General features: G+C 48.6%; 1 protein-coding gene across 7 annotated transcripts in view; it reads left to right on the forward strand.

Annotated features, from left to right (window-relative positions):
* The window catches only part of TERB1 (telomere repeat binding bouquet formation protein 1), a 569128-nt gene that overhangs the window by 490405 nt on the left and 62767 nt on the right, over positions 1–15956 (forward strand). The gene's annotated exons all lie outside the window — the stretch shown is intronic.

Genomic DNA, 15956 nt, shown 5'->3' on the forward strand with positions numbered 1-15956 from the left:
ACTTTATGTTAGGTTTTTTATTTTCAGGGAGACCTGCTGGCAACAGGCTCCCTGCTTCGTGGGACTGAGGGGAGAGAATCAGACCTACTTCTGTGAGTTTCAAGGCTCTGCTTCTTAGGCTACTGGACACCATTAGCTCCAGAGGGTCTGATCGCTAGGTACCCCTAGATGCTCATTCCCGGAGCCGAGCCGTCACCCCCCTTGCAGAGCCAGAAGTCAGAAGACGGGTGAGTAGAAGAAGATCAGAAGACTTCAGTGACGGCTTTGAGGTACCGCGCAGCGGCCGCGCTGCGCGGCATGCTCCCACACAAACAGCGGCACTGCAGGGTGCAGGGCGCAGGGGTGGTCGCCCTGGGCAGCATAAAAACTCACTAATGGACTGGCAAAAGCGGTATACAGTGCCTGGGCACTAAAACCAGACCCCCGCCAGTATAAATTTGTGGAAAATAGCGGGGCTGAAGCGCGCCATTAAGGGGGCGTGGCTTAGCCTTCACACCTCTAATCAGCGCCATTTTCTCTTCACAGAGCTGCAAAGACGCTGGTCCTGGCCTCCTACACTGCTGTACAAGTAACGGTGCAAAACAGGGGGGGGGGGGGGGGCACAGTAATTTGGTGCTGTTTTTTTAATATTAAAAGCGCTAACAGGTCTGAGGCATTATATTAAACGTTTCAGAACCGGGATAGGCGCTGGGTTGTGAGCTGGCAAAACTCCCTCTGTGTTTCTCTAACAGGCTTTGCTGTGGGTCTGTCCCCTATAGCTCCAGTGTGGTTGTGGGTGTCGGTACGCGTGTGTTGGCATGTCTGAGGCGGAGTGCTCTTCCCAGGAGGAGGCTGGAGTGGGGACAGAAAAGACTGTGGGAGTGACCCTGTCGGCACCGCCGACTGCTGATTGGGTAAATGTTTTGAGTGGTTTGAATGCAAATGTGGCTCTACTGAATAAGAGATTAGATAAATCGGAGTCTCAGAACCAAGCATGGAGAAAATCCATGGAGGATGCATTGTCACAAGTACAGACCCCCTCGGGGTCACAGAAGCGTTCATTTACCCAGATAGCGGATACAGATACCGACACGGACTCTGACTCCAGTGTCGACTATAGTGATGCCAGATTGAATCCTAAACTGGCTAAGAGCATTCAGTACATGATTGTGGTGATAAAAGACGTTTTACATATCACAAAAGACCCTGCTGTTCCTGACACAAAGGTCTGTATGTTTAAAGGAAAGAAACCTGAGGTAACGTTTCCTCCCTCTCATGAACTGAACAATCTTTTTGAAAAAGCTTGGGAAAATCCTGACAAAAAATTACAGATTCCCAAGAGAATTCAGGTGGCATATCCGTTCCCCTTTGGGGACAGGGAAATGTGGGAGTCAACCCCCACTGTGGACAAATCTCTATCGCGTCTGTCCAAAAAGGTGGCGCTTCCGTCTCCTGACACGGCAGCCCTGAAGGATCCTGCGGATCGTAAGCAGGAAAATACATTGAAATCCATTTATGTCACTACGGGTACGCTGCTCAGACCAGCCGTTGCATCGGCATGGGTGAGTAGCGCTATTGAAAAGTGGGAAGATAACTTGTCATCTGATATAGATTCCCTGGATAGGGATAGCATTATTTTGACACTGGGTTATATCAGGGACGCTGCAGCCTACCTAAAGGAAGCTGCGAGGGATATTGGCCTCTTGGGATCAAGGGCCAATGCCATGGCAGTCTCGGCTAGGAGAGCATTATGGATTCATCAATGGAATGCTGATGCTGACTCTAAGAAAGCTATGGAGTCTCTACCGTATAAAGGTGGTGTGTTGTTTGGTGACGGCCTCGCTAACTTGCTATCTATGGCTACCACGGGTAAGTCATAATTTTTACCTTATGTCCCTGCACAACAAAAGAAAACACCCCACTATCAGATGCAGTCCTTTCGGCCCAATAAATACAAAAAAGGACGAGGGTCTTCCTTGGTACTAGAGGAAGAGGAAGGGGAAAAAGGTCACCGGCTGTGGCAGGTTCCCAAGAGCAGAAGTCCTCTCCGGCTTCTGCCAAATCCACCGCATGACGCTGAGGCTCCTCTGCGGGAGTCCGCACCGGTGGGGGCATGTCTCCAACTCTTCAGTCAGGTCTGGGTTTGCTCGGCCCTGGATCCTTGGGTATTAGAAATAGTAGCCCAAGGGTACATATTAGAGTTTCAAGATGTGCCCCCTCACCGATTTTTCAAATCGGCCTTGCCAGCTTCTCTTCCGGAAAGGGAGGTAGTATGCGCTGCAATACAAAAGCTGTGTCAAAATCAATTCATTGTCACGGTACCCCCGTCACAGCAGGGAGAAGGCTTTTATTCGAGCCTGTTCGTGGTCCCGAAGCCGGATGGCTCGGTCAGACCAATTCTGAACCTAAAATCCCTCAATTTCTATCTAAAAAAATTCAAATTCAGGATGGAATCTCTCCGAGCAGTGATCTACAGTCTGGAGGAGGGGGATTTTATGGTATCGGTCGACATAAAGGATGCCTACTTACACGTCCCCATATATCCTCCGCATCAGGATTACCTGAGGTTTGCTGTTCAGGATTGTCATTACCAATTTCAGACATTGCCGTTTGGTCTGTCCACGGCTCCGCGGATTTTCACCAATGGCGGAAATTATGGTTCTCCTGCGCGAGCAAGGAATCACAATTATCCCTTACTTGGACGATCTCCTGATAAAGGCGAGATCTAAGGAGCAATTACTGAAAAACGTTACGCTCTCCCTGGCAATTCTGCAACAACATGGTTGGCTCCTAAACTTGCCAAAATCATATATGGTTCCGACAACACGGCTATCATTCTTGGGTATGATTCTGGACACAGAATTACAGAGAGTCTTTCTTCCAGTGGAAAAGGCTCTGGAAATCCAGAACATGGTCAAACAGATTCTGAAACCGGCAAGAGTGTCAATTTATCAATACACTCGGTTGCTGGGGTAGATGGTGGCGGCCTACGAGGCTATTCAGTTTGGCAGGTTCCATGCCAGGGTGTTTCAGTGGGACCTGTTGGACAAGTGGTCCGGGTCTCACCTGCACATGCACCGGAAAATAATCCTATCTTCCAGGACCAGAATCTCTCTCCTGTGGTGGCTGCACAGTTCTCACCTCCTAGAGGGACGCAGGTTCGGGATCCAGGACTGGATCCTGGTGACCATGGATGCAAGTCTCCGAGGCTGGGGAGCAGTCACACAGGGGGAAAATTTCCAGGGAAAATGGTCAAGCCAGGAAGCTTGTCTGCACATAAACATTCTGGAATTAAGGGCCATTTACAACGGCCTTCTGCAAGCGGAACATCTTCTTCGCGGTCTGCCTGTCTTGATTCAGTCGGACAACATAACAGCAGTGGTACATAAACCACCAGGGCAGAACAAAGAGCAGAGTGGCAATGGCGGAGGCCACAAAAGTTCTTCGCTGGGCGGAAAGACACGTAAGCGCTCTGTCAGCAGTCTTCATTCCAGGCGTGGACAACTGGGGAGCAGACTTCCTCAGCAGACACGCTCTCCATCCAGGAGAGTGGGGTCTTCATCAAGAGGTCTTTGCAGAAGTGACAAGTTGTTGGGGAATTCCTCAAATAGACATGATGGCGTCTCGCCTCAACAAGAAACTTCAGAGATATTGTTCCAGGTCGAGGGACCCTCAAGCAATAGCGGTGGACGCCCTAGTGACACTGTGGGTGTTTCGGTTGGTCTATGTGTTCCCTCCCTTCCACTCATCCCAAAGGTGATAAAGATCATAAGAAGAACAAGGGTTCAGGCGATACTCATTGTTCCAGACTGGCCAAGGAGGGCCTGGTATCCGGATCTTCAGGAATTACTCATAGGAGATCCCTGGCCTCTTCCTCTACGAGAGGACCTGTTACAGCAAGGACCGTGCGTGTATCAAGACTTACCGTGGCTGCGTTTGACGGCCCAGTGAAGTCATTCCCACACTACTTCAGGCTAGAAAAGAGGTAACGGCGAGGCATTACCACCGTATTTGGAGAAAATATGTTTCTTGGTGTGAATCCAAGAAGGCTCCTACGGAAGAATTTCAGCTGGGGCGTTTTCTCCATTTTTTGCAAGCAGGTGTGAATGCGGGCCTAAAGTTAGGCTCCATTAAAGTACAAATTTCGGCCTTATCAATTTCCTTTCAGAAATAATTGGCCTCCCTTCCAGGAGTTCAGACCTTCGTGAAAGGAGTGCTGCGCATTCAACCTCCCTTTGTGCCCCCAGTGGCACCATGTGATCTTAACGTGGTGTTGCAGTTCCTGCAATCTCATTGGTTTGAACCTTTACATAAGGTTGAGCTCAAATTCCTCACTTGGAAAGTGGTCATGCTGTTGTCCTTGGCGTCCGCAAGGTGGGTGTCTGAATTAGCGGCTTTGTCTCACAAGAGCCCCTATTTGATCTTCCATGTAGACAGAGCGGAGTTGAGAACTCTTCAGCAATTTCTACCAAAAGTGGTTTCATTGTTTCACATGAACCAACCTATTGTGGTGCCAGTGGCTACTGAAGCCTTGATGCGGTCAGAGCTGTGAAAATCTATGTCGCCAGAACGGCTCAGATTAGGAAAACGGAGGCTCTGTTTGTCCTATATGCTCCCAACAAGATTGGGGCTCCTGTTTCCAAGCAGACTATTGCACGCTGGATCTGTAATACGATTCAGCATGCTCCTTCTACGTCGGGATTGCCGTTACCGAAATCGGTGAAGGCCCAATCTACGAGAAAGGTGGGCTCAACTTGGGTGGCTGCCCTAGGGGTCTCGGCGTTACATCTGTGCCGAGCGGCTACTTGGTCAGGTTCAAACACTTTTGCTAAGTTCTACAAGTTTGATACCCTTGCTGAGGAGGACCTCATGTTTGGTCAATCGGTGCTGCAGAGTCATCCGCACTCTCCCGCCCGTTCTGGAGCTTTGGTATAAAACCCATGGTTCTTGAAGCATACCCAGCATCCTCTAGGACGTATGAGAAAATAGGATTTTAATACCTACCGGTAAATCCTTTTCTCCTAGTCCGTAGAGGATGCTGGGCGCCCGTCCCAGTGCGGACTCTATCTGCAGTACTTGTTTAATAGTGATTGCTTGTGTTACACAAAGGTTGTGCTTTGGTTATGGTCAGCCTGTTGCTGACTTTGTTCATGCCGTTGACTGGAATTCTGTTTAATGCCAGGTTGTACGGCGTGTTTGGTGGTGTGAGCTGGTACGTATCTCACCCTTAGTTTAACAATAAATCCCTTTCCTCGAAATGTCCGTCTCCCTGGGCACAGTTCCTATAATTGGAGTCTGGAGGAGGGGCATAGAGGGAGGAGACAGTTCACACCCATTCAAAGTCTTAAAGTGCCCATATCTCCTGCGGATCCCGTCTATACCCCATGGTTCTTGATGCTTCCCCAGCATCCTCTACGGACTACGAGAAAAGGATTTACCGGTAGGTATTAAAATCCTATTTTCTGCTTTGGTAAGGGGGCAAAGCAGGAAGAGAAATACCGGCACAATCCAGTATAATACATCTCCCTGAGTGTTAATTTGCTGTTTAATGTATCCCACCACATTAGCAGGTGCCATTGTAAAGGGATAATCAATGTTATTCACTTCACCTGTCGATGGTTTTAATGTTTAGATAGATAGATAGATAGATAGATAGATAGATAGATAGATAGATAGATAGATAGATAGATAGATAGATAGATAAAGTTGTTGTAGAGGCCCAGGTCACTGTCTCACCTCCTGTCAGCCGGGGAACACATGTGACGTCATTGTGTGCTAATGGCCATGCACCTAGGCGGCTTCCCCTCTACCCAGTCACAGCTCTCGATGGTCCTGTACATATATGGGAAACGGGCCTGCTATCAATGGGTATTACAATCTGACCCCTCTTCACCAAACTCTGACAATTTTGGTCCCTTTGAGTTATGCCATCCTCAGATGGCTTAAACCACTTTAGCCGTATGCAGGCATTCTCTCAGGGGAGGGATCTTGCAGTCCCTCTCCCGCAGCCTCCAGCCGGCTCCAGTAGCTGACGCTGTGCTCATAAGCAGTGTCAGAGTCCTCAGAGGAATCTTTCACTAATGTCAAAGCATCCTTCTATATACCAGGGATGTAACCTGCAGGGACAGCAGTTCTCACTATTGCTATCCCTGCAAGTTAACTTTAGTATATAGTGGAGATACTGTACACTCATTTAAAATTAATATACCTGTAGCGATACCCATGCAAGTGCCACAACATGGTGGGAGGAGGAGGAGGAGGACAGCAGAGAGGGGGCATAGCGGGGCCAAGCAGGGGCTCAGACTGAGTTGGCCTGGCAGCATATGCCGCCAGGGTCTGTTAAACTAGTCAAATCTGATGGCTTAAGTCCCACTTCTTATGCCCATGTCAGTAGAAAGTCCTTTATGGCATATGATACTGCACAATGGGTAAGGACGTTAAGAAACTTTTTGACGGTTTGAAATGTTCCCTTTGTGAGCAATCTACATGTATCTGCATTAATTGCTCTTGTATGTTACCTTTTTTGATGCTGGTTAAATTGACACCCGCCGTCCCCATATAGATATATTGGTATGGCTGTAAGCAGCAGTAAGAGAGGTACTGCTGCAGAAACCAATGCAAATGCCGGACAGAGAACCTTGCCTCATAAATGTATCCCAGAGTCATATGTCCTTTAGCTGTTAGGATGGTTTACAGGGCCGGCTCCAGGCCTACTAGCGCCCCGAGCGAGAAAATTTAAAAGTAACCCCCCCCCCCAATGCCTCCTGGAAAAGTGGGTGTGGCCTCGCAACTTTATATTATCAAACTGTAAATAAATCTATTTTCACACCCCCTCTACACACATAATTAGCAGCCTTACACATGATGCCCACAGTAGTGTTCCTTACACATAGAGGTGAAACTCAGAAAATAAGAATTTACTTACCGATAATTCTATTTCTCGTAGTCCGTAGTGGATGCTGGGGACTCCGTCAGGACCATGGGGAATAGCGGCTCCGCAGGAGACAGGGCACAAAAATAAAGCTTTAGGATTAGGTGGTGTGTACTGGCTCCTCCCCCTATGACCCTCCTCCAAGCCTCAGTTAGGATACTGTGCCCGGACGAGCGTACACAATAAGGAAGGATATTGAATCCCGGGTAAGACTCATACCAGCCACACCAATCACACCGTATAACTTGTGATCTGAACCCAGTTAACAGTATGACAAACGTAGGAGCCTCTGAACAGACGGCTCACAACAATAACAACCCGAATTTGTTTGTAACAATAACTATGTACAAGTATTGCAGACAATCCGCACTTGGGATGGGCGCCCAGCATCCACTACGGACTACGAGAAATAGAATTATCGGTAAGTAAATTCTTATTTTCTCTAACGTCCTAAGTGGATGCTGGGGACTCCGTCAGGACCATGGGGATTATACCAAAGCTCCCAAACGGGCGGGAGAGTGCGGATGACTCTGCAGCACCGAATGAGAGAACTCAAGGTCCTCCTCAGCCAGGGTATCAAATTTGTAGAATTTTGCAAACGTGTTTGCCCCTGACCAAGTAGCAGCTCGGCAGAGTTGTAATGCCGAGACCCCCCGGGCAGCCGCCCAGGATGAGCCCACTTTCCTTGTGGAATGGGCCTTGACAGATTTAGGTTGTGGCAAGCCTGCCACAGAATGTGCAAGTTGAATTGTGCTACAAATCCAACGAGCAATCGTCTGCTTAGACGCAGGAGCACCCATCTTGTTGGGTGCATACAATATAAACAGTGAGTCAGACTTTCTGACTCCCGCCGTTCTTGAAATATATATTTTCAATGCCCGGACCACGTCCAACAACTTGGAATCCTCCAAATCGTTAGTAGCCGCAGGCACCACAATAGGCTGGTTCAGGTGAAACGCTGACACCACCTTAGGCAGAAAATGAGGACGCGTCCGCAGTTCTTCCCTGTCCGTATGGAAAATCAGATATGGGCTCTTATATGATAAAGCCGCCAATTCTGATACCCTCCTGGCTGAAGCCAGGGCCAGTAGCATGGTTACTTTCCATGTAAGATACTTCAACTCCACCGATTTGAGCGTCTCAAACCAATGGGATTTGAGAAAATCCAAGACTACATTAAGATCCCACGGTGCCACTGGGGGCACAACCGGGGGCTGTATATGTAGTACTCCTTTTACAAAAGTCTGGACTTCAGGAACTGAAGCCAATTCTTTCTGGAAGAAAATCGACAGGGCCGAAATTTGAACCTTAATGGACCCCAATTTGAGGCCCATAGACAATCCTGTTTGCAGGAAATGTAGGAATCGACCCAGTTGAAATTCCTCCGTGGGGGCCTTCCTGGCCTCACACCACGCAACATATTTTCTCCAAATGCGGTGATAATGTTGTGCAGTCACCTCCTTCCTGGCTTTTACCAGTGTAGGAATGACCTCTTCCGGAATGCCTTTTTCCCTTAGAATTCGGCGTTCAACCGCCATGCCGTCAAACGCAGCCGCGGTAAGTCTTGGAATAGACACGGTCCCTGCTGAAGCAGGTCCCGTCTTAGAGGTAGAGGCCACGGATCCTCCGTGAGCATCTCTTGAAGTTCCGGGTACCAAGTTCTTCTTGGCCAATCCGGAGCCACTAGTATCGTTCTTACTCCCTTTTGCCGTATAATTCTCAGTACTTTTGGTATGAGAGGCAGAGGAGGGAACACATACACTGACTGGAACACCCACGGTGTTACCAGAGCGTCCACAGCTATTGCCTGAGGGTCTCTTGACCTGGCGCAATACCTGTCCAGTTTTTTGTTGAGGCGGGACGCCATCATATCCACCATTGGTTTTTCCCAACGGTTCACAATCATGTGGAAGACTTCTGGATGAAGTCCCCACTCTCCCGGGTGTAGATCGTGTCTGCTGAGGAAGTCTGCTTCCCAGTTGTCCACTCCCGGAATGAATACTGCTGACAGTGCTATCACATGATCTTCCGCCCAGCGAAGAATCCTTGCAGCTTCTGCCATTGCTGTCCTGCTTCTTGTGCCGCCCTGTCTGTTTACGTGGGCGACTGCCGTGATGTTGTCCGACTGGATCAACACCGGCTGACCCTGAAGCAGGGGTTTTGCCAGACTTAGAGCATTGTAAATCGCTCTTAGCTCCAGTATATTTATGTGAAGAGACATCTCCAGGTTTGACCATACTCCCTGGAAGTTTCTTCCCTGTGTGACCGCTCCCCAGCCTCTCAGACTGGCATCCGTGGTCACCAGGACCCAGTCCTGTATGCCGAATCTGCGGCCCTCTAACAGATGAGCACTCTGCAACCACCACAGAAGAGACACCCTTGTCCGTGGCGATAAGGTTATCCGCTGATGCATCTGCAGATGTGATCCGGACCATTTGTCCAGCAGATCCCACTGAAAAGTTCGTGCGTGGAATCTGCCGAATGGAATCGCTTCGTAAGAAGCCACCATCTTTCCCAGGACTCTTGTGCATTGATGCACAGACACTTTCCCTGGTTTTAGGAGGTTCCTGACAAGTTCGGATAACTCCCTGGCTTTCTCCTCCGGAAGAAACACCTTTTTCTGAACCGTGTCCAGAATCATTCCCAGGAACAGCAGACGTGTCGTCGGGGTCAACTGAGATTTTGGAAAATTCAGAATCCACCCGTGTTGTTGCAGCACTAGTTGGGTTAGTGCTACTCCGTCCTCCAGCTGTTCTCTGGACCTTGCCCTTATCAGGAGATCGTCCAAGTAAGGGATAATTAATACGCCTCTTCTTCGCAGAAGAATCATCATTTCGGCCATTACCTTGGTAAAGACCCGAGGTGCCGTGGACAATCCAAACGGCAGCGTCTGAAACTGATAATGACAGTTTTGCACCACGAACCTGAGGTACCCTTGATGTGAAGGGCAAATTGGGACATGCAGGTAAGCATCCTTTATGTCCAGGGACACCATAAAGTCCCCTTCTTCCAGATTCGCTATCACTGCTCTGAGTGACTCCATCTTGAACTTGAATTTTTGTATGTACAGGTTCAAAGATTTCAGATTTAGAATAGGTCTTACCGAGCCGTCCGGCTTCGGTACCACAAATAGCGTGGAGTAATACCCCTTTCCCTGTTGTAGGAGGGGTACCTTGACTATCACCTGCTGAGAAAACAGCTTGTGAATGGCTTCCAATACCGTCGCCCTGTCTGAGGGAGACGTTGGCAAAGCAGACTTTAGGAACCTGCGAGGGGGAGACTTCTCGAATTCCAACCTGTAACCCTGAGATACTACCTGCAGGATCCAGGGGTCCACCTGTGAGCAAGCCCACTGTGCGCTGAAATTCTTGAGTCGACCCCCCACCGCTCCTGAGTCCGCTTGTAAGGCCCCAGCGTCATGCTGAGAGCTTTGCAGAACCCTGAGAGGGCTTCTGTTCCTGGGCAGGGGCTGCTTGCTGCCCTCTCTTACCCCTTCCTCTGCCCCGAGGCAGATATGACTGTCCTTTTGTCCGCTTGTTCTTATAGGACCGAAAGGACTGCGGCTGAAAAGACGGTGTCTTTTTCTGTTGGGAGGGGGTCTGAGGTAAAAAGGTGGATTTTCCGGCAGTTGCCGTGGCCACCAGATCCGATAGACCGACGCCAAATAATTCCTCCCCTTTATACGGCAATACTTCCATATGTCGTTTGGAATCCGCATCACCTGACCACTGTCGCGTCCAAAAACTCCTTCTGGCAGATATGGACATCGCATTTACTCTCGATGCCAGAGTGCAAATATCTCTCTGAGCATCTCGCATATAAAGGAAAGCATCCTTTAATTGCTCTATAGTCAATAAAATACTGTCCCTATCCAGGGTATCAATATTTTCAGTCAGGGAATCCAACCAGACGACCCCAGCACTGCACATCCAGGCTGAGGCGATGGCTGGTCGCAGTATAACACCAGTATGTGTGTATATACTTTTTAGGGTAGTTTCCAGTCTCCTATCAGCTGGATCCCTGAGGGCGGCCGTATCAGGAGACGGTAACGCCACTTGTTTTGATAAGCGTGTGAGCGCCTTATCCACCCTAGGGGGTGTTTCCCAGCGCGCCCTAACCTCTGGCGGGAAAGGGTATAATGCTAATAACTTTTTTGAAATTAGCACTTTTCTATCTGGGTTAACCCACGCTTCATCACATACATCATTTAATTCCTCTGATTCAGGAAAAACTACAGGTAGTTTTTTCACCCCCCACATAATACCCCTTTTTGTGGTACTTGCAGTATCAGAGATATGCAAAGCCTCCTTCATTGCCGTGATCATATAACGTGTGGCCCTACTTGAAAATACGTTTGTTACATCACCGTCGACACTAGATTCAGTGTCTGTGTCTGGGTCTGTGTCGACCGACTGAGGTAAAGGGCGCTTTACAGCCCCTGACGGTGTCTGAGACGCCTGGGCAGGTACTAACTGGTTTGCCGGCCGTCTCATGTCGTCAACTGATTTTTGTAATGTGCTGACATTATTCCATAAACAAAGCCATCCATTCCGGTGTCGACTCCCTGGGGGGTGACATCACCATTATCGGCAATTGCTCTGCCTCCACACCAACATCGTCCTCATACATGTCGACACACACGTACCGACACACAGCAGACACACAGGGAATGCTCTTATCGAAGACAGGACCCCACTAGCCCTTTGGGGAGACAGAGGGAGAGTTTGCCAGCACACACCCAAGCGCTATAATATATATGGGAACAACCTTATATAAGTGTTGTTCCTTATAGCAGCTTAAATATATCAAAATATCGCCAAAAAAATGCCCCCCCTCTCTGTTTTACCCTGTTTCTGTAGTGCAGTGCAGGGGAGAGTCCTGGGAGCCTTCCTCACAGCGGAGCTGAGCAGGAAAATGGCGCTGTGTGCTGAGGAGAATAAGCCCCGCCCCCTATTTCGGCGGGCTTTTCTCCCGGAGTTTTAGATATCTGGCATGGGTTAAATACACACATATAGCCTCAATGGCTATATGTGATGTATTCTTTTGCCATAAAGGTATTAAATATTGCTGCCCAGGGCGCCCCCAGCAGCGCCCTGCACCCTCCGTGACCGCTTGGTGTGAAGTGTGTGACAACAATGGCGCACAGCTGCAGTGCTGTGCGCTACCTTCATGAAGACTGAAGAGCCTTCTGCCGCCTGTTTCCGGACCTTCAATCTTCAGCATCTGTAAGGGGGGGCGGCGGCGCGGCTCCGGGACGAACCCCAGGGTGAGACCTGTGTTCCGACTCCCTCTGGAGCTAATGGTGTCCAGTAGCCTAAGAATCCAATCCATCCTGCACGCAAGTGAGTTGAAATTCTCTCCCCTAAGTCCCTCGATGCAGTGAGCCTGTTGCCAGCAGGACTCACTGAAAATAAAAAACCTAAAAACTTTTTCTAAGCAGCTCTTTAGGAGAGCCACCTAGATTGCACCCTGCTCGGACGGGCACAAAAACCTAACTGAGGCTTGGAGGAGGGTCATAGGGGGAGGAGCCAGTACACACCACCTAATCCTAAAGCTTTATTTTTGTGCCCTGTCTCCTGCGGAGCCGCTATTCCCCATGGTCCTGACGGAGTCCCCAGCATCCACTTAGGACGTTAGAGAAAATTAGAGTATCGTGAAAAAGTTCATTTATTTCAGTAATTCAACTTAATAGGTGAAACTAATATATTATATAGACTCATTACATGCAAAGTGAGATATTTAAAGCGTTTATTTGTTATAATTTTGATGATTGGGGTTTACAGTTTAAGAAAACCCCAAATCCAAAATCTCAGAAAATTAGAATATTACATATAATCAATAAAATAAGGATTTTAAATACAAAAATTTCTGCCCCTCTTAAAAGTATAATCATGCATATGTACTCAGTACTTGGTTTGGGCCCCTTTTGCATGAATTACTGCCTCAGTGCGGTGTGGCATGGATTCTATCAGCCTGTGGCTTCTGCTGAGGTGTTATGGAAGACCAGGATGCTTCAGTAGCGGCCTTCAGCTCTTCTGCATTGTTCCGTATCATGTCTCTCATCTTTCTCTTGGCAATGCCCCATAGATCAGGCGAGTTTTCTGGCCAATCCAGCACATTAATCCCAGGCTGGAGTTAGTGCATCAAGAGCTACCACACACAGAAGGATCCTGGACATGGGCTTCAAATGTTGCATTCCCCTTGTCAAGCCACTCCTGAACAACAAACAATGTCAGAAGCATCTTACCTGGCCTAAAGAAAAAAAGAACTGGTCTGTTGCTCAGTGGCCCAAAGTCCTCTTTTCTGATGAGAGCAAATTTTGCATCTCATTTGGAAACCAAGGTCCCAGAGTATGGAGGAAGAATGGAGAGGCACACAATCCAAGATGCTTGAAGTCCAGTGTGAAGTCACAGTCTGTGTTGATTTGGGGAGCCATGTCATCTGCTGGTGTTGGTCCACTGTGCTTTATTAAGTCCAGAGTCAACGCAGCCGTCTACCAGGACATTTTAGAGCACTTCATGCTTCCTTCAGCAGACAAGCTTTAAGGAGATGCCGACTTCATTTTCCAGCAGGACTTGGCACCTGCCCACACTGCCAAAAGTACCAAAACCTGGTTCAATGACCGTGGGATTGTGATGAATTAGCCAGCAAACTCGCCTGACCTGAACCCCATAGAGAATCTAAGGGGAATTGCCAAGAAAAGGTGAGAGACATGAGACCGAACAATGCAGAAGAGCTGAAGGCCGCTATTGAAGTATCCTGGTCTTCCATAACACCTCAGCAGTGCCACAGGCTGATAGAATCCATGTTACGCCACATTGAGGCAGTAATTCATGCAAATGGGGCCCAAACCAATACTGAGTACATATGCATGGTTATACTTTTCAGAGGGCCGACATTTCTGTATTTAAAATCCTTTTTTATTGATTTTATGTATTATTCAAATTTTCTGAGATTTTGGATTTGGGGTTTTCTTAAACTATAAGCCACAATCATCAAAATTATAACAAATAAAGGCTTGAAATATCTCACTTTGCATGTAATGAGTCTATATAATATATTAGTTTCACCTTTTAACTTGAATTACTGAAATAAGTGAACTTTTGCACAAGGGCCCTCATTCCGAGTCGTTCGCTCTGTAATTTTCTTCGCATTGCAGTGAAATTCCGCTTAGTACGCATGCGCAATATTCGCACTGCGACTGCGCCAAGTAATTTTACAATGAAGATAGTATTTTTACTCACGGCTTTTTCTTCGCTCTGGCGAACGTAGTGTGATTGACTACTATGTGGTTGTTACTGGGCGGAAACACGGCGTTTTCGGGGCGTGTGGATAAAAACGCTACCGTTTCCGGAAAAAACGCAGGAGTGGCCGGAGAAACGGGGGAGTGTCTGGGCGAACGCTGGGTGTGTTTATGACGTCAAACCAGGAACGACAAGCACTGAACTGAACGCAGATGCCGAGTAAGTCTGAAGCTACTCTGAAACTGCTAAGTAGTTTGTAATCGCAATATTGCGAATACATCGGTCGCAATTTTAAGAAGCTAAGATACACTCCCAGTAGGCGTAGGCTTAGCGTGAGCAACTCTGCTAAATTCGCCTTGCGAGCGATCAACTCGGAATGAGGGCCAATATTCTAATTTTCTGAGTTTCACCTATAATGTCTCCAGTATAGTGTAAGATACACATACGCCCCCAGTAGTGCAGTGCTCGATACACATACGCCCCCAGTAGTGCCAAATACACATACACATCCAGTAGTGCCAGATACACATTATATGACCCCAGCAGTGCCAGATACACATACGCCCCAGTAGTGCCAAATACACACACATCCCCAGTGTTGCCAGATACATATTATAAGTGCCAGATACACATATGCCCCAGTACTGCAGTGCCAGATACACATATGCCCCCAGTAGTGTAGTGCCAGATACAAATATGCCCCCTTAGCAGTGCCAGATACACATATGCTCCCAGCAGTGCAGTGCCATATACACATATGCCCCCAGCAGTCCAGATACACATATGCTCCCAGCAGTGCCAGATACACATTATATGCCCCCACAGTGCCAGATACACATATGCCCACACTGTGCCAGATATACATATGCTCCCACAGTGCCAGATACACATTTCTCTGACGTCCTAGTGGATGCTGGGGACTCCGTAAGGACCATGGGGAATAGACGGGCTCCGCAGGAGACTGGGCACACTATAAGAAAGATTTGGTACTACCTGGTGTGCACTGGCTCCTCCCTCTATGCCCCTCCTCCAGACCTCAGTTAGATTTCTGTGCCCGGCCGAGCTGGATGCACACTAGGGGCTCTCCTGAGCTCCTAGAAAGAAAGTATATGTTAGGTTTTTTATTTTACAGTGAGACCTGCTGGCAACAGGCTCACTGCAACGAGGGACTAAGGGGAGAAGAAGCGAACCTACCTGCTTGCAGCTAGCTTGGGCTTCTTAGGCTACTGGACACCATTAGCTCCAGAGGGATCAACCGCAGGACCCGTCCTTGGTGTTCGTTCCCGGAGCCGCGCCGCCGTCCCCCTTACAGAGCCAGAAGCAAGAAGATGGTCCGGAAAATCGGCGGCAGAAGACTTCAGTCTTCACCAAGGTAGCGCACAGCACTGCAGCTGTGCGCCATTGCTCCTCATACACACTTCACACTCCGGTCACTGAGGGTGCAGGGCGCTGGGGGGGGGCGCCCTGAGCAGCAATAAAATCACCTTGGCTGGCAAAATAACCACAATATATAGCCCCAGAGGCTATATATGTGGTAATTACCCCTGCCAGAATACAGAAAAAAGCGGGAGAAAAGTCCGCCGAAAAAGGGGCAAAGCCATCTCCCTCAGCACACTGGCGCCATTTCTCCCTCACAGTTCCGCTGGAAGGAAGCTCCCTGACTCTCCCCTGCAGTCTACACTACAGAAAAGGGTAAAAAAGAGAGGGGGGGCACAAATTTGAGGCGCAGTAAATATTATAGCAGCTATAGGGGACATAATTCAGTTAGTCCCTGCATTATATAGCGCTCTGGTGTGTGCTGG

This window comes from Pseudophryne corroboree, chromosome 11 (genome assembly GCF_028390025.1).
Source record: "Pseudophryne corroboree isolate aPseCor3 chromosome 11, aPseCor3.hap2, whole genome shotgun sequence".
NCBI classification, from domain to species: Eukaryota; Metazoa; Chordata; class Amphibia; order Anura; family Myobatrachidae; genus Pseudophryne; species Pseudophryne corroboree.